The sequence below is a fragment of the Canis aureus genome, chromosome 1 (genome assembly GCF_053574225.1).
Source record: "Canis aureus isolate CA01 chromosome 1, VMU_Caureus_v.1.0, whole genome shotgun sequence".
Taxonomy (NCBI): Eukaryota; Metazoa; Chordata; class Mammalia; order Carnivora; family Canidae; genus Canis; species Canis aureus.
Window position 1 is genome coordinate 118,323,106 of NC_135611.1, and position 22,564 is coordinate 118,345,669.

General features: G+C 43.6%; 1 protein-coding gene across 8 annotated transcripts in view; it reads right to left on the reverse strand.

Moving 5' to 3' along the window:
• ZNF599 (zinc finger protein 599) overlaps positions 1–21,954 on the reverse strand; it is a 44,888-nt gene extending 22,934 nt beyond the window's left edge. For 3 of the 8 annotated variants that reach the window (XM_077855219.1, XM_077855253.1, XM_077855223.1), the window contains exons 1-2: positions 21,890–21,948; positions 21,255–21,366 (exon numbers count right to left, since the gene is read on the reverse strand). The gene's annotated coding sequence lies outside the window, so the exon portion shown is untranslated. Of the gene's footprint in view, positions 1–21,254; positions 21,367–21,889 lie in introns of those variants that run through there. The other 5 variants (XM_077855264.1, XM_077855244.1, XM_077855246.1 and 2 more) reach the window with 3 other exon arrangements.
• Positions 21,955–22,564: the final 610 nt, after the last annotated feature.

A 22,564-nucleotide genomic window follows, 5' to 3' on the forward strand; every position in this document is an offset into this window, starting at 1 on the left:
GTATTTTCCTTTCTCCTTCCCAGCCCTTAAGACACTGCTAATGTTTATTCCATTCTGTCCCTATGCTGTAACACCCGAGACATTGTTATTATTACTTTGAACAAATTTATTAGAACACCTAAAAATAAGAAAAATAAGGGATCCCTGGGTGGCGGAGTGGTTTAGCGCCTGCCTTTGGCCCAGGGCGCGATCCTGGAGACCCGGGATCAAATCCCACGTCGGGCTCCCGGTGCATGGGGCCTGCTTCTCCCTCTGCCTGTGTCTCTGCCCCTCTCTCTCTCTCTCTCTCTGTGACTATCATAAATAAGTAAAGAAAAATAAAAGATTTTATATTGCTTTCATTTATTCTTTCTCTGACTCTTTCTTTATGGAGATAGGAGTTTCTGACCCCTACATACCATTTTCCTTTTTTCTTGGGAGAATGTTTTTTAACGTTTCTTGCAAATCAGGTTCCCCCCAATTTTGTTTATCTGAGAAAGTCGTTACTTTCCTTTTACTTTTGAAGAATAATTTTACCAGATACAAAACTCTCAGTTGGTGGGATGTTTTTCTTTCAACATTAAATATTTCACTTCACTATCTTTTCATTTGAATGGTTTCTGAAATGAAGTCTGATGTGGTTCTTATTCTTGTTTCTCTACAGATAAGTTGTTTTTCTTACCCATTCCCTGGCTTCTTTCAAGATTTTCTTTCTTTCTTGGATTTCTGAAGTTTGAATATGATATACCTAGGTGTAGTTTTTTGGTATTTATTCTGCTTTTGGTATTTATTCTATTTTTTCTCAGCTTCCTGGATATGGGGTTTGATGTAAGTGGTTAATTTTGGAAAATTCTCAGCCATTTCTATTTTAAATATTTCTTCTCCTCTTCCCTCTTTCTTCTCCTTCTGGTATTTCTATTATGCATCTATTCCATCTTTGGTAATTGTCCACAGCTCTTGGATATTCTGTACCATGTTTTTCATTCTTTATTTTCTTTGCACTTCCATTTGGGAAGTTTCTATTGACTTATCTCCAAGCTCATGGATTCTTTCTTCAGCCATGTCTGGTCTACTGATGAACCTATCAAATGCATTCTTCATGTTTTTTTCATTTTTAGCACTTCATTTTGATTCTTAGCATTTCCATCTCTTTGCTTATATTACTCATTTGTTTTTATAGATTGTCAACATTTTCCAATACAGCCTATAACATATTAGTTAATTCAATTCATTGTGTTTTATTACTTTTATCCATTCTTCACAGCTGTCTTCTCCATATCACAGTTAGTGATCTTAGCAAGTTGCCCAGTGTCATTAGTCTGATAAGGAGAGGCTGAATGTGAACCCAGATCTTCTGGTCCATGGTCTATGTGTGTTAAGCCCAGTAACAAGGCTGTGAAGCACTTCCTTTTTTTAAAGATTTTATTTATTTATTCATGAGAGACAGAGAGAGAGAGAGAGAGAGAGAGGCAGAGACACAGGCAGAGGGAGAAGCAGGCTCCATGCAGGGAGCCCAAAACAGGACTCGATCCTGGGATTCCAGGATCTGAAGGCAGGCACCAAACCACTGAGCCACCCAGGGATCCCCTGTGAAGCACTTCCATTATGTGTTGCTCTTATATTAATTTCAGCCACCCTCAAACATGTATCTGTGGACATGGGCAAAGAAGCAGAGTTATCATCATGCCCCTCATAGAAAAGGCATCTGATGAGGCTTGAAACCTGACTGGGCACTAGGGGATGCACAGCACACACGTGACCTCTCTGATCTCCCCAACCTAGGGGAGGAATTATTGATATCCCTGTTTAGACTTGAGGCCAACTGCAGAGAGAAGAATTGTATAAGGTCACAGTCCAGAAAAGGAGTACACCCGGAATCTACACTGAGTTTTGCAGACTCTACAGCCTGTGCTCATACCTGTAGTTCATTCCCTGCAGACTGTTTGGTCAGAGGATTCTGAGAAGCCCCTTTATTACTAGCACACTGGGCATGGAGGGATCCAGAAAAGTGAGGGACTGAGGCTGTGCAGAGGACAAAGGGCAATGCCAAATAATAGCTGCTAACCTATTATAAGGAAGAACATTCCCTACCTCCTCCAGAACCACCTTTGATCAATCATTCCTAAATTGGCTGGACACGGGTTGACCCCTCCTGGAAAACACATAAAGCCCCTGTCCTCCTGCCCTAATTGGATTACTACTTAAAAGCCTTCTCTCACGGGCATTGCAATGTAAAGGCTTCTGCCACCTGGTTCAAACCAGTCTCTTTCCACCATGTATCTTCATGTGCTCACATTCAATCATCATATATGAGTCTCTAGAGTGAATCTCTAGGTTGTGGTAAGATATACCTCCTAGCTCCCTGTTCTGACCCCCATCAGTGCATCAATAAACCCTCAGGGTTGGTGGAAGTGCTGTTTTCTCAAGCCAGGAGTTTCCTGCCTCAGCATACTTGACCCATGGGAACTGTGTGGTTGTGTGCATGTGGCCTATACACCAGGCATTGTGGCACTCCTATCACATTCCTATCACATTCCTATCTCACAGTCTCCATGGAGCATTTGTGTCACCATACTTGCTGTGTGGTGTGTCAGTTCCTCCATCCTCAGAGGTCCCAATGTGTCTTGCATATGTCAGCTTTATGTGTATCATATCTGTCACACATCATTCCTCTTTTGGATGTGCCATGTATGGGTTCAGGCCACTCCTTGTGTTGAAGAGTGTGAGCATCCCAATCCCCTATCGCACAGTATCCCAAGGTATATTTGGGAGGATCACAAGGCTGTACTTCGGTTTATTACAAACCTATCATACAGGGTCTCCCAAATATTCATGTATGACTCTAGGTTGTGCTGCACTGTCACTATGCTAGCAAAACACACTGTCATATCATGTGTTTCCAGGTGTGCCACCATTACACACCTGTTATATCTACGTATCTCCAAGTATTATCAATACATACCTGTCTGCCAGGAGTGGACCCGAATTATCCATCTCATCAATATTTTTTTAATTTTTATTTATTTATGATAGTCCCAGAGAGAGAGAGAGAGAGAGAGAGAGAGGCAGAGACATAGGCAGAGGGAGAAGCAGGCTCCATGCACTGGGAGCCCGAAGTGGGATTCGATCCCAGGTGTCCAGGATTGCGCCCTGGGCCAAAGGCAGGCACTAAACCACTGCACCACCTAAACTCATCAATATTTAGTTTACAGGAAAGATGGGAGAAGGATCAGCATGCTAAATCAGAAAGGTGCAAGAAGCCAAATCAAGAATGAGATCAGTTCTAATGGACAAGTAACTCAGCAACTTCAACCAATAAATAAGAATAAAAAGGAAGTAGTGGTAGCTGCCCCACACTCAATGCCACTATGTGGCTTTCCTCTTGTAGGTGGCCTGGGCCAGAGAAGGTCTGAACTGGCCAGCAAGCACCCCTCAATCTTGCCACAGGCAAAGGACTTCCTTAGCACATGGAGTTTGCAGTTCACAAACAAGGCCTGTCCCCAACCCTTCTCAATAGTTTCTCTCTACTGAACTGGTTCTGGTGAAGGTTTATCCCAGAAGACTTGTTCCCCATGTGTTCTCCAAGTGTATGATTTCTGCCTGGGATGTGTTCCTTGTCTTTCAGCTAAGAGTGAATTATCTTTTGAGACTGAGACACAATTCTCACAGGGATGGGATTTCTGGAGAAAGGATCTGTAACACTCTTCTACAGAAACACTGCTCAGAAAATGCCTCCTCAATGCCAATAACCCAAAAGCAAAGAAATGTAGGTGAAGTGCATGTTGACTTTCATGGGAGAAGGTAACCTCATCACAAATGTGTGTCTAATGTACCAATGGATGTGTTTATGTGAGTCTGCAGAATTGTCAGGAGGAGGGAGTTGGGGTCAGGCCAAGGAAGAAGCCACTGTGCAGCAATGGTCCTCTAAAGTCACAGCATGGGGATCCCTGGGTGGCGCAGCGGTTTGGCGCCTGCCTTTGGCCCAGGGCGCGATCCTGGAGACCCGGGATCGAATCCCACGTCGGGCTCCCGGTGCTTGGAGCCTGCTTCTCCCTCTGCCTATGTCTCTGCCTCTCTCTCTCTCTCTCTGTGACTATCATAAATAAATTTTAAAAAAAAAATTAAAAAAAAAAAAAAGCCCAAATTAAAAAAAAAAAAAAAAATAAAGTCACAGCATGGGAGAAATGAAGGACATAGTGAAAGACCAGATGAAGGACAAAAGGATGGGAGGGGCTACCACAAAGAGGAGAGGCATAGTCTAAAGGGTGTTTAGCACTTGTCTTGTCTGGTAGCACACAAGTGCTGTGCAGTGAGTGTGTCCTGGACCAAGAAAATCGATTTGTGTTAGAGTAGCTCATGTTCCAAGATGGCCTGGGGATATCCACATAATCTCACAACACAGTGTGCATGGGGCGATGGTGGAGAACACCACGAGGGGGCAGGGGAGAAGAATGGGAGAGACGTGGAATCCAGAGAGTTGAGGCTTCACCCTGGGTTGAAGTGTAGAAATGACAAGTGGGCAGGTGTTGAGAAGGGGGAAGGAAAAACAATAGTGACAGTAGAACAGATTCGTAGTATGACTTGAACACAGCCCTGATGTCACATCCTCTGACTTGCCACTCAGTACGGCTAGGGTCCCCTTGAGCTCAGTTTGGGTAGCTAGAGTCATGTCCACTTCAAGAAGCACCCCAGCCCTCCCCTAACCCCAGCCCAACAGAGTATCTGGGTGATGCAAGTTCTAAGGCAGGGAGGCAGTGTGTTCTCTGAAATATCTCAGATTCTTGACATGGCCAAAACAAAACTGATATTCCCACTGAAAATTATTGCCAACTTTCCTTTCTTTTTCCCAAAACCTTAGTGATAATCCCTAACTCCTTTTCTTCTCTGATCCTCAATGTTAGGAAAATCTAGCCAGCCATGCTTAAAAACCATATCCAGAATCCAACCACTTCTCTCACTTCCACAGCCTTCCTACTGGCCCAGTCACCACCACAACATAACTGGACTAATGTAGTAGCCTCAGCCCTGGTCTCCCTGTAGCCTCCCTCACTCCCAAAATCTGTTCTCCATTCTGCAGCCAGAGAGGCTGTTAAGGCCTGGGCCACATAACTTCATTGTGCCTATCCCATTGCTCCCAACACACTCAGGAAAACATTTAACCAACATCTCAAGCTGTCACTCCAGGCCTGAATTTTATTCTCCTGATCTACCAGAAGGCAAAGAGACCTGTGGTTCTCTGAACACTCTCAGCTCAGCCTCATCTTCAAGCATTTGGACATGCTGGCACTTATGCCAGGGATAACTTTCTATACCTGACTCTACTGGTGGCCAGATATAGGAACCATTCCATATAAACCCTGGCCTAGACTCAGGATCTTGGATTGGGGTTTCCATAAGCATGCTCTTAGCTGAGGCTGAAAAAGGCAACACTCTGCCTTCCTCTTTCAGCTCAGTACTGTAAATAAGGGTCCTGTGTGTGATATAATTTACTGCCATGTTTTTTTTTAGCAAGTTTGAACTTCTGCTTGGTGATTTTTATCTTTAAAATGGCCCCCCAAAAAATAAAATAATAAAATAAAATAAAATGACTCCTAGACACAGTACTGAAGTGTTGTTCCGTCTCTACGCATAAGAAGGCTGTGATGGGCCTTGTGGAAAAAACAGGTGTATAAGATAAGCTTTGTTCAGGCATGAGTTACCGAGCTGTTGGCCATGAGTTCAATGTTAACAAATCAACAATATATATTAAATAAGGAGTCTTTTTTTTTTTTTTTAAATAAGGAGTCTTTAAACAGAAACACACACAAAAGGACATTAAATAATGATCTGTTGACGAAAATGTTGTGCAAAGGCTTACAAGAACTTAATCCCTTAATTCCCCTGGGGCAGTGATTCCATATTCACTAACTAAGTGTGTGGGGTGACTTTACAGAACATAAACTATAGCACACAATGAGAATAGACGGTAGCTGATTTCCAAGGACTATTTAGGGATATGTGTACATGTCATATCATGTGTAGGTCAATGCCGGAAAGTGCTGCAGAGAGAGTAGTAGAGAAAAATAGGTGAGATGTGGAGGCTGATAACTAGGGGACTCAGCAAGAACCAGAGCTCAGAGTAAAAACGACAAGTCTACAAATGGAGAAACAAAGGTAGAAATTTGGTGTGACAAGTGGCTTTGGTATGAAATAAATGGTAAACATGGGGCAGTTTGCCAGTTCATTTGAACTAAGCCCTAACATCATGCCCTCCCCAGTTCCCCACAAGGCCTGGCCCATTGTGAGCTCCCCTAGCTGCAGCTGCACTCCTGTCTGACTAGTCAGGCACTGAGGTCTTCCCCCACTACTTATACCTGTCAGGAAACTAAATAGGACCTGGAAGACACAAGTCTTAAGGAAATACAGGGAAGGTGAGCAACTTAACATGCACAGAACATGGGAACTAAAAGTAAGTTTCACATAAAGAACTACTGAGGAAGTATCTTGCAAGCATAGCCTGGTGGTTCCTAAAAGCATTGATCATGTCAATGTCCAAACTCCTGGCACAGGCAGGCCTCAGAAATATCAGGTAAGGGGAGAAGGAAGAGCTTGGGGTAGAGAGGTGCCATGCATCTGTACATAGTCACCTGACTAGAGAGAGGCCAAGCTGGGTAGGAATCATTGGACAGACTGTAAGAGTCCTGAATCCTGAATCCTTTTCTACTAGGCTTCCAGGCAGCAGTTGTTGGGGCTGCTTGGAAGAGAAGAGTGTGAACAGCCCATTCCCGACACAACACCCAGTATAGGAAATCTAAGAATGAAGCAGTGCTCGTGCCCATGGTCTGGCCATGGGAAGGATAGAATGGTACCTGAGTAAATTGGGAAGGGAAGAGCACAGGCCAGGATGGGTTGAGAGTGAGGGCCTTGGCAGGTAAGACTATAAGTACAAAGTTCTCCAGCATCATGTCATGGTAGGGGAGTCTCTGAGCCTCATCAAGGAATACCCACTCTTCTGGGAGAAGTACACAAACACATTCTCAAACATCACATGGTCCTGCCATGACGGAGACAACCAAGCCAGTGGTCAGCCTCTCTCCTAAGGAAGCTTTGTATTACCGTCCACATCCACCCCCTACTCATGCTTCTTCCCATATCACCAACTCAGAGGAACAACAGACCCATGTGTCACTGGCATCCACTTTCTCATCGTGATGAATTGATCACAGCCCCCAAAGGCATGGGGGAGATGGTTGCTATCTAAGCTCTGGACCCTCCCTTCCTGAAAAGAACTAAATTGCCAGGTCCAATGTTGAAGATTTATCCCTATGTTTCCTTCTAAGAGTTTTGTAGTTTTATCTCATTATTACATCTATGATCCATTTAAAGTTGAAAACTTTATATGGAGTAAGGTAAGGTTCCAAATTTATATCTTTCATGTAGATATTCAGTTGTCCCATCTCCATTTGTTGAAGAGACTATTCTTTCCCCATGAAATGGCCTTGGAACTCTTGTCAAAAATCAATTGAGTGGGTTCATTCCTGGACTCTCTTATTTTGTTGCCAGTACCATACTATTTAATTACTACAGATTTTGTAGTAAGTTATTTTTTTTAAGATTTTATATTTTATTTGAGAGACAGGGAGAGAGAAGAAGCAGGGGAAAGGGGCAGAGAAAGGGACAAGTAGGGAGCCTGACTCAGGGCTTGATCTCAGGGCTTGATCATGACCTTAGCCAAAGGCAGATGCTTAACCATCTGAGCCACCCAGGTGCCTCCAATTTATAGTAAGTTTTAAATCACAAAATATGAGTCCTCCAGCTTTGTTCTTCATTTTCTAAGATAGATTAGGCAATTCTTGGCCCCTTGATTTACACATGAATTTGAAAATCAGCTTGTCAATTTCTACAAAGAAGCACTGCATGGAGATGTCCTATCAGTGTTTAAGGAGTATTGCTATCTTAACAGCATTGTCATATGAGCATGAATATCTTTCCATTTATTCAGGTCTCCATAGTTGCTTTCAACAACATGTGGGATTCCATATATAAGTCTTGCATAATGTTGGTTAAGTTTATTTCCAGGTATTTTATCCTTTTTGATGATTTTATAAATGGAATTGTTCTCTTCATTTCCATTATAAGTTGTTCATTGTTAGTGTTAAAATAAGTTGGTTGATGACAGATTGATATCTTTTCCATCAGCACTGTTAAGATGCATCCATGATTTCTTTTTTCTTATTTTTTTTTTTGCATCCATGTTTTCTGATGAAAATTGAATGTTGGTCATATTAAGAATCTCTTCAACACAATAATCGCTCCTTTCTTGGCTTGCAAGATTCTCTGCCTTGGGTTTATGGCAATTTCATTATAATGTTCTTTGGTGTGAATCTGACTTCAACCCACTTGGAGTTTTGTTGAACTTCTTGATGTATATAGATTCCTGTCTCTCATCAAGTCAGGGGAATTTTCAGCCTTATTCTTCAGATGCATAATTCTCACTCTGTCTTCTCTCCTTCTAGGATTCCCATTATGTGTCTGTTAGTATTTTTCAGATTGTCCCACATATCCACTAGGCTCTCTTGATTTTTCTTCATTCCTTTTTCTTTCTTCTCCCTAGACTGTTTAATTTCGATTGACCTGTCTTTAAGTTCACCAATGATTTCTTCTGTCTTCTCAAATATGCTATTGAAGCCCTCTGGTGAAATTTTCACTTGTTATTATACATTTTTGCTCTGGATTTCTATTTGTTTCCTCTTTATAATTTTTTATCTCTTTATTGATCTTTTATGTTTTGGGAGACATTATTCCCCTGGTATCCTCAGTTCTTAGTGCACAGTTGCCCTTAGTCCTTGAGTATGTTTCAGGGTGATGACTTAAAAAACTTTGGTTTTGATCTTCCTCAAGGACAGTTTATTTCTATATTCCTATGAATGAGCCACACTTGTTTTATTTTTGTATTCCTTGTATTTTTTGGTGGATAATGGGACATTTCAAATGTAGTAACTCTGGAAATCAGATTCTCGGTCCCTACCTTATGGTTGATTGTTGTTTTTGTTGTGGGTTTTAGTTGTATGTTTAGTGACTTTTCTAAATTATTTTTAATAGATGGTATCATTTATTGTGAGTGGTCACTGAAATCTCTGTTTCATTAGCTTAATGGTAAGATAACTATTTGATAGGGACTTCTTTAAATGCCTGAAGACTAAGACAAAAATATATTCCCTTTATCCCTTACAAATTTGCTCTGAGATGGGCTGCTCCTTCACTGCTTAGCCAGGTCTTTACATTCCTGCCTTAGCCTTCAATTCCTTTGTGTGAAGCCTAACAATCATCCAGAGAAATTTTGGGGTCTTTTCAGGTGTTTTCTAAGCATGCACTTGCCCTAGAAACGTACAAGTTCTTCTAGGTTTCCTGGTATATATGGGAACTTTGCAAAGCCCTATTGCTCCATAGATCTCCTTATTCAACTTGCTTCTTCCTAGACATTTTGCTCTGTCTACTGCATGTGATGTCTGTTCTCCCTATTCCCTGGCAGTTGTGGCTAGTATATGTTTTTAATTGTTTTTTGGCAAATGTTGCTTGGGAGGCTGCTCCCTGAGAAAATTGCAACGCTGCCAAGAAAAAGGCAAATAAATCCCTGTGTCAGTCCCTCAAAAGCTGCAGAGTGGTCAAAACACACAACCATAATTCTTTGAGAATGTGTCCATATTGCCTCCTTCCTAGAAAAGACATCCCATCTTTCTCTATCAATAGAAGACAAGGTGACATCAACCAGAAATGTTTCAACCCTAAAATTTCCATTGTCTAAAAGATCCCAGTGAAGAAAAGCCAAGACTACTTGGATAAGAATATGGTCTGTGGGTCTGAGGTTGTCTCTATTGAATAAACTCACGTTATTTAAAAAAAAAAAAAAGGAGTTTCTCAGGATTTCAACTTTCATCCAAATAAAGAATATAATCCACATTTCGAAATTGGTCAAATCCATCAAATTAATACCTACGGGATATGGATTTTAGTTGGATTCATTAAAATCTAGAGGAAAACCAAAATATACATATTAACATTTCATTATCTTTTAATGCTTGACTCACATTTCCCATTTAAAATTAACATTGAGGGCAGCCCGGGTGACTCAGCAGTTTAGCGCCACTTCAGCCCGGGCGTGATCCCGGAGACCTAGGATGGAGTCTCACCTCAGGCTCCTTGCATAGAGCCTGCTTCTTCCTCTATCTGTGTCCCTGCCTCTCTCCCTCTCTGTGTCTCTCATGAATAAATAAAATCTAAAAAAATAAAAATAAAAAATAATAAAATTAGCATTGATAATATATCCTTAGTCATGCAAATGCTTGTTCATTAAAGTAATATTTTTTAAAAATTTTATTTATTTATTCATGAGAGACACACAGAAATAGGTAGAGACACAGGAAGAGGTAGAGAGAGAAGCAGGCTCAGCGCAAGGAGCCCCACGTGGGACTCGATCCGGGGTCTCCAGGATCACGCCCTGGGCTGAAGGCGGTGCTAAACCACTGAGCCACTCGGGCTGCCCTAAAGTAATATTTCTAAAGTAAAATAAACTGGAAACCACTGCAATGTTCCATGATGGGGAATTTGCTGAGTAAACAAAGCCTTATTCACACAGTAGACTGCTCAGTGCAATAGCTTCAAGCCATTATGAAAGGAGGAGAAGGGCAGGGTGGGGGGAAGAAGAAAAAGATGAAGAATGAGAAGGAGGAAGAGGAGGAGTTGGTAATATGCTCCAGTACAATCTCTGCATTTTGCAACTTCTTTTCCAAGGAAGCAGAAAACAATGTGCTTTTGGGTGTCATGAAAAGAAAACATTTCAAAAACAAATAAAAATAAAACATATATTGGGGAAGAAAGGGGACATACTGAACATAATTCAGGGAGACATTTAAAAGACAAATGGCATTTTGGAATCAGTATTGTTTTACAATTTTTGCCTTGGGATAATGAAGCAAAACAAAATGAACCTACCATAAAAAAATTACCCTAAGGGTGCCTGGGTAGCCGAGTGGTTGGGCATCTGCCTAGGGCTCAGGATGTGATCCTGGAGTCATCGGGCTGCCTGCATGGAGCCTACTTTTCCCTCTGCCTGTGTCTCTCTGCCTCTCTCTCTCTCTCTCTCTGTGCCTCTCATGAATAAATAAATAAAGGCGTTTTAAAAAATTTGACCTACAATAGGAGTAAAAAATGGGTCATAAGAATATGAAGCAGAATTTTAAAATGATACCACACGCAATAAGTATTTTTCCTATACACACAGAAAAATTATGACCTTTTATTGTATAAAGGAAGAAATGTGATTACGTATCTGTGGGAGAATATAGCTTTAAAGCAGAAGACTGCAGACTGGCTGCCACAAAAGATGAAAAAGCTACCAGGAACATTTCTCCTACACTTAGAACAACAAAAAAGCTTGGTTGTCATCAAATTTATGATTCTTTTTTTTCCCCAAGCCATCAGAGAGCTATGACTACAGAGCAAATAACTAGCCTAAAATTTAAAAAGAGATGGTGACTCTCTTTTTAAATTTTTTTTTTTTGGACTTTTTAATTTTTTAAAGAGAGGAGTTGGGACACATGCTCGCCCTGTGTAGATGCAGTAAACTATCTAAGGTAACCAACCACCCACCCTGGTTTGACCAGACTGTCTTGGTTTTAGCACTGAGAGTCCCATGTACTGGAAATACCCTTCCCAGGACAAAGGTCCCAGTGTTCAGTGATAGCTACAGAGCTTGGCAGCAAACCCACGCACTAGCCAAAAATATATGGGCTGAAAGCAAAACTTGTTTTTAATGCCAAGGATGGTATAGATTACTGGCTATGTGTAGCTACTGTAGCTGGTCCAGTTCACACCTAGTGACTTTAGGATGAGGCATCATGTATAAATGATACCTTAACCTGATCACACCTAATGTACATAATTATTAATGAAGCCACAGAAAGTGAAACAATTTCCTTATCCACATTGATCCCACCCATATCAGACATTCTTGGCTGAGTTCTTTCCTCTTCTTGCATATCTGTCCTTGTTTTTGTTTTCTATCACTGCTTTAAAAACAAAACAAAAACAAACCATAAATTCATTGTTTGAAAACAACACATAATTTATTATCTTGAAGGTTCCTAGCCCTTGAACTTCAAAGTTCAAAGGCTCTGCTGGGTGTTTTGATAAAAACCCACAGGGACAAACTCAAGGTATTGGTCAGGGCTAGAGTTTTCATCTGGGGCCCTGGGCCCTCTTCCACAGCCACTTTGGTTTGGGTTTTGGTTTTCAGAATTTATTTCCTACTCCGAGATTCCTTGTGCTCTCCTTGTTTTTTTTTTTTTTTAAGCCAGCAACACTGGGTTGAGTGCTTCTCTCATGCTTTGAATCTCTCTTCCTTCCTTTTTACCAACCAACCAAAGAAACTACTCTGCATTGGGCTCCTGAGATTAGAATAGATCCACCCAGATAATCCAGAATAATCTCATTTGAAGAGCCACGGATTTGTAACTTGCTCCCATATACAAAATCTCATTTGCTACATTCAGCATTTTCACAGGAGTCACATCCAGGGGCAAACCAGAATGGGTTCCAAAATTCAGTAGACCATATTCCCCTTTATCTGTAAGTTTATATCTAAATCAATGTCTTTGTATAGGTTCTGTAGCATATTTCTATTTTCTTAGTAGTAAGTGTGGAATTATTTTATTTATATGAACTGAATAGTTTATCCACACAACTCAGCTAACGAGCATCCTCATGTCAATATTAGAGGCTCTAGATGCCAGGGTCTGTTACACAGCACAACTGGACTCAAAATACATTTTGTTCAAAAAAAATGTTTTGTCTAAGTTCCACACAATGTCCTTAATTGTAACAGTCTGTTTCTGAATAATGCTGATTTCCCTGATTTTTGGAACCAAATGAATCCTTTTGGGGAAGTTTTAATTTTATTTACTTGTATGGATTTTTTTCTCTACTTCACCTGATAGTCACCTGATAGTTTCTTAAAGAAACTCTTAGTATATGCATTAGTTTGCTAGGGTTGCCATAACAAAGTACCACAGTTTAGGTGGCTCAACCAACAGAATTTTTTTTTTTTTTGCGGTGTGGAGGCCAGAAGTGCAACATGAAGATGTTGGCAGGTTGGTTTCTTTGGAGGTCTCTCTCCTTGGCTTGCAGATGAGCTATGTTGTTCCTATGTCTTCACATGGTTGTCCCTCCTTCTGTGTTGTCTATATCTGAATCTCCTCTTTTGATAAGGACAGCAGTCATATTGGAATTGAGTCCACCCATGCAACCTCATTTTCCTTTTAATTATCTTTTAAAAACCCTTTCTCCAAATACAGTCACATTCTGAGGTAAGAGGAGCTAGGACTTCAACATATTTGGGGGAACACAATTCAGCCCATAACACTGTGAAATATGGCAAACATGTAAGAAATGTGAAACTATTTATGTAGATTTTAATGAATCTTTTTAACGTGATACCTGTGTAACTACCACTGAAGGCAACGAAAAGAATAGTAGCAATGCCCATAGTCCAGAGAACTCCAATGCAGTCACAATGAGCTCCTCCCCCCAAACCAAGAGGAGGTCCAAAACCTAATTTTGAAAGTTCGTATTACCCGTCTTGTTGGATACTTTTTCCTATCGTGTCTGAGATCCAAACATATAGTTTGATTTTGGCTGTTAGCGACCTTTATATGAATGAAATCCTAAATTAGGGGCTCTGTTTGGTCTCATTAGTGTCTTCAAAATAAACATGATTCACTCGTGTCATCCTGTGTATCTGGATATTCTCCATTTTCATCGCTGTAGTGCCAACAATTTACCTATCCTTTCTGCTGTTGCTGCACCTTTGTATGGCTTTCAGCTAACGGTAACATAAACATGCTGCTGTGAGTTTTGTCCATGTATTCTGATGCACATAAAATAGAGTCTTCCAAAGCAGTAGTTTACACACTTGTTAGAACAAAGAGACAAAAGCAAATAAAAGTGCAAAAGATTTATTTTCACTTAATGGTATTGTGAAACACTATCTTCAGCATGAGCTGAAGAAGCTTCTTTTTCAAGTGAACTTGGAATGTTTACGGGTTAGGCATATATTTGGTCATAAACTAAATGTCAACAAATTTCCAAAGATTGAACATATACAGTTTTTTTCCATAGACACAGCAGAATTAAAGCAGAAACCAATGACTAAGATATTTGAAAAACTACAGAGATTTACTAATAAAGGAAAACAAACTTTCACATAACCAATGGGTCAAAGAAGAAATGACAAAAATAGAAACAAAAATAATTTGAACTGCATGATAATTAAAACAGAGTAAACAAAAATTTACTGAATGTAGTAAAGCAGTGCATAAAGGAATGTTGAAGATTTAAGTTTTTATATTAAAAAAAGGTCTAAAGAGAGTGATTGAAGGTTCTATCTTAACAGAAATAGAAAGCAAGTTAAATACAAAATAGAAATAACAAATAAAAGACTAGAAAGAAAAAACATAGGGCACAGAAAATTAAACTTAGGTTGCTAAAAAGTAAATACAATGGATAAAATCTAGTAAGATTAACCATGAAATAAAGAGTGAAAATTCAAATTATCAATATCAGGGGGAATAGGTAACATTGCTACAATTCTGAAGACATTCAAATTTAAGGTGACTAGAAACACCATTATGGAAGAAAATTCAAGGTTCAAGTAGATTTCCTGGTGAATTTCATCATACATAGAAGATATTTTACCAATGTTATACAAACACTCAGAAAATACAAAAGAATGGGCCACCTGCGTGGTTCAGCTATTGAGTGTCTGCCTTCAGCCCAGGGTGTGATCCTGGGGTCCCAGGATGGAGTCCACATTGAACTTCCTGCATGGAGCCTGCTTCTTCCACTCCCTATGTCTCTGCCTCTCTCTCTCTCTCTCTCTCTCTCTCTCTCTGTCTCTCATGAATAAATAAGTAAAATCTTTTTTTTTTAATTTTTTTTTATTTATTTATGATAGTCACACACAGAGAGAGAGGCAGAGACATAGGCAGAGGGAGAAGCAGGCTCCATGCACTGGGAGCCCGACGTGGGATTCGATCCCGGGTCTCCAGGATCGCGCCCTGGGCCAAAGGCAGGCGCTAAACCGCTGCGCCACCCAGGGTTCCCAAAAATAAGTAAAATCTTTAAAGAAAAGAAAATAGACACAGAACAGAGTTTCTTCATCCATTCTATGAAGTTAACACTCCCTTCATACCACAATACAGTAATAAAGGTATGGATTAGTATACCTCATAAACACAGATATGACAGTCTTTAACATATATGGAAATCAATCCTAACCAAATTTATTTTTTTTGTTTGTTTTGTTTTAATTTTTCTTTTTTTCTTTTCTAACCAAATTTAAAAAGGTAACCTAGAATGACCCAGGGGAATTTGCAGTAGGAATGCAAGGTTGGTTTAATATGTAAGATCAATCAATGCAATTTACCATGGTAAGAGAAGGAGAAAAGCCCTCTGCATATCTCATAGCTGTAGGGGAAGTAATTGAGGAAGTTTAAATTGCCTTAAATCTCTCTGAGGGGATCCCTGATTGGCTCAGTGGATAGCGGCTGCCTTCGACTCAGGGCGTGATCCTGGAGTCCCGGGATCGAGTCCCACATCAGGCTCCCTACATGGAGCCGGGTTCTTCCTCTGCCTGTGTCTCTGCCTGTGTCTTTCATGAATAAATAAAATCTTAAAAAAAAACAAAAACAAAATCTCTCTCTAAAAAGTAGGAACTAAGAGAATCTCCTTCACCCTAAGGCAAAGCAGGGTTAAGAAGTTACCACGAGAGATTATGCCTGGACAGAAGGCTCTTAAACCAGTGGATTCTGCACCCAATTGCAGTGCATCTTGTGTCCTTGCATCTGGGACAAGAGTTCCTACACACAGTTGTGTGGTTTCCCACAGACGACAACAGGTGCCTGTGGAGGTGTGATGGCACCTGCTGATCACTGTCCTACACCTTCTGAGGGACTGGAGCCCAGCATGGTCTGTGGGTGCCTAACGAGCACAACCAATTCAGACCTAGTAGGCAGGGTGTGATCCTCCAGGGGTGCCATGGTGCTGAGCAGTCTGACTCTAAAAATGGTGGTCCATGGTGCCTGCTGATGAGGGGCCACCACAGTCAGGTAGTGGATGCGTGAGCTCTGGAATGAGACAGACCAGCTTCAAATACTGGCTTCGCTACCATTGGGGATCTCAGGAAGGTTCTGAGGGTTCAGTGCTCTTTGTAATTTGTAAAATGTGTACAAAGACGTGAAGAGAACCTGCCTGCCTGGAAGGGATGTTACGGGGTAGAGCATCTGGGCAGGTTAGGCTGCTCCATCTGCCCCGACCACAGAAAATGCTGCAGCCCACTTGGTGATACTTGGGTCTCACATGTTACCAGGAACCACAAAGGAGGCTTGTCCTACTAGGGTAGACCCCTATAAGCAGGTGTCCCCAAACCCAACCCCACACATTCCAGTGATGAGTCACAAGCATCAGGCTCAAAGTGCACGGTCTGCCCTAGAACGGGGGTAGCTAGGAGGCACTTGCTACGTTCCCAGGACCGACACGGAATCCACTGCTCCTCATGGGCTCTTCTTAAAAAGCAAGCTTGTCCCCTTTCCCCACCCAGCTCTTGTTCCCCAAGCAGCTATCACTGCCCCTTCATCCAGCCCCCCCATTTGTCTCCCTCACGTCCCCCAGTCCCTCAGTTCTCAGTGGGAGCCCATCACTGCTTCCCTGTCTCTACCCCAGGCAGTCAGCACAGCTGGAGATGTGACCTCCCAGTGCATGTCGGAGGGAGGTGTAACCAATGTGGGCTCAGCTCCCCATTTTCAGAGTCGGCCTCCCAGGGCCCATCGTTACCAGCCAATCCATCACTGGTTTTGCGGTTGCCTGCTTTCAGGCCCAGGACTTCAGCCAACTGGGCATCCACACTCGCCCCGGACTTTGATGAAATGGATGTGGCTACCATCACCCCTCCTGGCCTCCTCCTGACAGCACCCCCACCCCCGCACACGACAGCTTTGCTAGCTCTAACCTGTGTGAAATCTGGCAGCCCCAGGACAGGCTCCGGACTTCACCTCCACTGAAGCACAGCCACACGGTGGGAGCACCACTCAGTCACTTTTGCATGTGTGACACACGCATGGTCCACGTTTGGCATCTCTGTCAGCCGCCCTTGGGTGGACCCCGGGGATTTTCCCCATTTGCACAGCTGCTGATTCTGGAACAGGAGCCCTCGTCAGGATGCCCAGGTCTAGGCACAGCTCACACTTTGCTACCATCACTCCAGACCCCATTTCCTTTCAAGGCATCTGCAGCTCCTTGGGGTAATGACAGGTCTGGGGTGAGCAGGTCAGTCCTGGGCCCCAGCTCCATGTCTGAAGCACTCAGCTTTAGGACAGGGCTGAGGGGTACAATCAGCACTTCAACTCATGTTGGGGGAGGCTGACACCTGAACCCCAGAGTCCCGCCAGCCTGTAGCATCTCTGTTACAGTGGACAGACAGAGCCTCTCTTGGGAGACACTTTCCTTCTTCCCCAAAGTCAGACTACCTGGAATCCCCAGGCCAAGCACACTCATTCCTAGTGGTGGAGACACCATCTCTGAAAACACATGGGCCAGAAGACACTTCTGTTCCTCCTTGTGTTCAGATCACCTGCAAACACCTCCCTCAGAGGGGCAAGAGCACAGCTGTGTTTGGAGGTCCTTATGTTCCACCTGCAGTCTGAGCACCCGGGTTCCACGTGTCCAGAACACAGAGACCGTTCCAGTGAGAGGGCCCAAGACATAAGTGTGCTGGAGAATCAGTCTTCTCATCCGGGGTCTTGTCAGGGCACCTGGGGCCCATTTGGCCAGAGTCAACCTGTTACTGTGGAGAAGAAACCCAGGCCTGAAGATACTTCTGTTCCCGCCTGGTGTCCCACACGTCAGGGCCACCTGGCCAGGGTACCTCTGGACTGTGTCACACACATGGCTGGAGAGACTGGTATCCACGAACACCCCCAGGGCACCTGGTGCCGAGCGCACACAGGACAGGGAGTCTAGTGGGAGGAAGGAGCGCCATATCCGTGCCTGGACATACTTCTATTTCCACCATCATTCCAGGCAGCTGGGATGCTCATGGCCGGAGCCCATGTGCTGCAGTCAGAAGGGACAATGTCACTTTTAGGGAGACACCTGCAGTCTTGCCCTTCAGGCAGTTCCCTGGGGCCTTCCTGGCCAGGACGTCCCCTTTGCTTCGTAGCAGCCGACACCACTGAGAAAATATCTGTGCTGCAGCCGCTTTTCCACCTCCCTCTGAGCAGGTCCAAGATGCCTCTTCAGTGGGTCCAGCACGGAGCAGCCTTGCCTCTGGGGCAGGCTTGTCAACGGTCCAGGCAGTCCTTGGGGACACGAGGGGGGGGTGCGCCTCCCAGTGCTTTTGTTCTCAGGCAAGAACGAGGATCTCAGCAACTAGGAGGCAAGAGCCTGCCTTTGGTCCAGGGGGTTATCCTGGAGTCCCGGGATCGAATCCCACATCAGGCTCCCTGCATGGAGCCTGCTTCTCCCTCTGCCTGTGTCTCTGTCTCTCTCTCAAATAAATAAATCTTTAAGAAAAATTAAAAAAATAAATGTCCTCATTTGATTTAATGTAATACACTCTGCCAATAATCCATAACACTCACACTTCACCCGGTGAGGACTGGCTTGGTGGGGAAAAGAAAGAAAAATTGATGTCTGTTTTATAAGTTTTGAAAACTTTAAGTCAAGATCAAGCTGAGAACAATAGCTATTGTTCTCATGCTGCTTTAAAGAAACATAATGATTCTCTTTTCTGGTAAACAACTGGATAGGCTGTATTTGGAAAAACAAGTCTTCCCATCGTTTAACCCACGGAAATATGAAATTGCAAGAGTTACAACGTCCTTCAAGCTTGGCTTGCCTCATAGTTGTGCTGTGTCTCCACTAGACCTTATTGCTGAAAAGAGAATCTTTTCTAACTCATTTTACAGCCCATAGAACCCATCTGAAGATGGGGGAAAGCAAAAAAAAAGCAGGCATTTCCCTTATCTGTTACTTATCTGTTATTTTATTAAACATTTATTTGGTGGTTACCCTGCACTAGACAGTGTGGCAGATGCTAGTGATGCAGACTTTAAAGATATATATAATGTATAATATACTGAGAGTCCCACGAATAAACTGCATATTACACAGGAGGGGGGAGTGGTTGGGATTTCGAAGCAGGTGGGAAGCACATAAAACTGAGTCTGGGAGGGATGGAACTTGAATTACACCTTGAGAAGGATGAAGTGGTCAGGTAGAGAAGGAATATTCTCAGGTCAGGGAAATACCAGGTGAAAGCAGGGGAAGAGGAGCAATCATGATGCAGTGGGCACCAGGCAGTATATTCTCTGCAACCACAATAGAATTCAAGGAGGATCAATAATAATATGAGTAGAGCAGCCCGGGTGGCTCAGCGGTTTAGTGCCACCTTCAGCCCAGGGTGTGATCCTGGAGACCCTGGATCGAGTCCCACGTCAGGTTCCCTGCATGGAGCCTGCTTCTCCCTCTGCCTGTGTCCCTGCCTCTCTCTCTCTCGCTGTCTTTCATGAGTAAATAAATAAAATTTAAAAAAACTGGGGGATCCCTGGGTGGCGCAGTGGTTTGGCGCCTGCCTTTGGCCCAGGGCGCGATCCTGGAGACCTGGGATCGAATCCCACGTCGGGCTCCCGGTGCATGGAGCCTGCTTCTCCCTCTGCCTGTGTCTCTGCCTCTCTCTCTCTCTCTGTGACTATCATAAATAAATAAAATTTAAAAAAAATTTAAAAAAAAAAATAAATAAAAAATAAAAAAATATATGAGTAGAGTATCCCCAAATATCCAGAAAGATAGCAAAACATACCTTTCATAACCAATGAGGAAAATATTTGAAACCTCATGGGAATTAAAACACAAAAATTAAAAATCTGTGAGATGAGGCTAAAGCAGAGGTCTTCAGGAAATTCTGAAGCTTTACATGTTTCCATGAAAAAGTAAGAAACAACTAAAAATAATGGTTCAAGTCCATCCTAAGAGCAATTAGTTTAAATAATATCCAAGATAAGAAATCAAATTACACTGCAGAGAAAGCCAACGAAGCTGAGAGAGGTTTTTTAAAAGATTGATAAAATTCATAAGCCTCTACTGAAACTGAAGGAGAATCAAAAAGAGAAAATTCCAATGACCAACGTTAGGACTCTAAAAGGGGGTACGACTGCCCCTCTGAAAGACAGGAATATGGTAACAAAGGACCACAAACCCCTTTCAAGGAAAAAAATGTCCACTTCCACATCTTCTGTTTTTTTTTCACCTGATGAACTCTATAAAACCTAGAATGACATTATTTTATCAGTGTCACATAAATTCTTTCAGAAAACAGGGAGGTAAGTTTTGCTAACTCACTCGAGGAAGCCAGCATTACCTTCATCCCAAAACTCAGAACTAAAAAGAAAAGCACAGGCGAGTATCTCTCATAGCCCTAGATATCTTAATAACATTCTAGAAAGTTAAATCCTACCAAATATAACAGGGTGATCTATCATTAAATGGGGTTTTTCTCAAGAAGGTTAGGTTGTTTTGAGCGATTAATGCATTAATGTAGAATGACCATATTAAGAAACTGAAGGAGAAGAGTCCTAGGATCCTCTGGATGGTTGTGGGAACAGTACCTGACAACACTGAGTCCCCTTTCAAAGGAAAATGCTCAGCAAGGTAGGAATGGGAGAGTTTCTTTTGTATAATAAAGCACATGTCCACAGAAGCTCCAATCAACAGCACACTGAATGCTTTTACCCTATGAGCAGAAAAGGGGAAAGGATGTCCATTGTCTCCACTGTCTCCAGTCAACATTTTCCTGGATCTTGTAGCTGATGTCCACGGTAGAGAACTAATGCGAGACACACGGATTTCCGTAGGAGTGCCTTCCTTTCTCATAGAAAACATGACGTGCATGCAGTTAATCCAGGGGAATGTACAAAGAAACTACAAGAAGGAAGAAAGGAAGTGAGCAAGTTTCCCGTGTAAGGTCAACAGACAAAAGGCAGCCGCTTGTCTGTGTCCTACCGAGCACCAACACGTGTACAACGCAGATGAACCATACACGAACCTACACACATATCCTACTTGTGCACTGGGAAAGGTAACATTGCTAAGTCGTCGGCACCCTGAAAAGTGGCCTGTGGAATTCTGGTAGGTGATGTGGGTGCCCTGGGGTAAGGCTCTGAAGCCAGGCTACGTCCTGCACCCACCTGAGGCCTGTCTCCTGTCCTCGTACCTGGGAGATGGCTCGCAGACAGCTGTTAGTCGGCTGCAAGTCTTCCTTAGACAAGAAATGCCTGATGGTGCTGACAGTTGTGTTCCCTGCAGATGGAAAGGAAAGGAAAACTACCTGGGTTGGAAGCTTCCCCATTCAGAGGAAACATTATTGCGTACACAGTCGAGTAGGAAACCTTAGGAAGGGAGGTGATTTGAGCAAGGTGCCAGCTACAAAATCATACAGATATGTTTCCTGTAAACTAGCAATGAACTATCGAGAGCCATCACCAATCCCACACAGTTTAAATAGGAAAAGCTGAAGTATATACGAGTGGCTGCGAACTTCGTTAAGAGTCCGGTAAATGAATAGGATAGGCTCTGTGAATCCTTTACGGGCTCTCTGTCACATATTCTGTGTGTGTGTGTGTGTGTGTGTGTGTGTGTGTGTGTGTGTTACAAGTATTTAAAATTGTTAGCAGGTTTTTAGCTCCCCGGTGTTACAAATGAGGCTATGGGTTGAGTCTGGCACACAGGCCTCCGTGTTGGCTCCCACTATATTGGCCACAGAAGATGAAAAAGTCCTAAGTGCATGCAGGTCCCTGCTGTCTCTGTGGCCCCGACAAGTTACCGTCGGCAAATTGTCCGTTTTGTCGCGGACTCTGCCCCCTGAGCTCTGAGTTACTCTGAGAAATGCTGGTGCCCTGGGGCCGCGGTGCTTCCGGGCAGGGAACCCAGCTCCGGGGAGGGGCGCTCCCAGCCCGAGGTCTGCGCGGGAGGCGACCCCAGGGGAAAGCTGCCGTGGAGATGCGGGCACCGGGCGGCCCCGGCCCACGCGTGAGGGACCCAGGCCCCGAGCCCCGCGGCCCCCGACCGTTGGCCGTTGTCTGCCCCCCGCCCGCGCCCCGAGCCCCGGGACAGGCTGCGGCCACCGCGGGTTCGGCCGCCGCGACGCCTCGCTCGCGTGTCCACGAGGCCAGGACCCGTGGGCGCGCAGTGGGCTCCTCGCGCCGCGGTGCAGCCTGCGGCCCCGCATAGGGGTGCCCCGTGGGGCCTGGGTCCCCGGGGGCTGGAAGGGTCCTGGCTCTGCACCTCGTGCCCCCTGTGGCCGGCAGCGCTGTAACCGAGCCCGCAGCCCGGGGCTGCTCCTGGGGCTCCCCGGGCCCTGCTCCCTGTGCAGGCCGCACTCCCAGGAGCAGCTGCCGTGTCTGCAGAGGCAGCAACGTTTGCAAACTCTCCCCCAATTTCCATTTGTTCACCAATCTAGAGCTCTCCAAACCCAGTCCTTTGGGGTTTTTATGGAGGC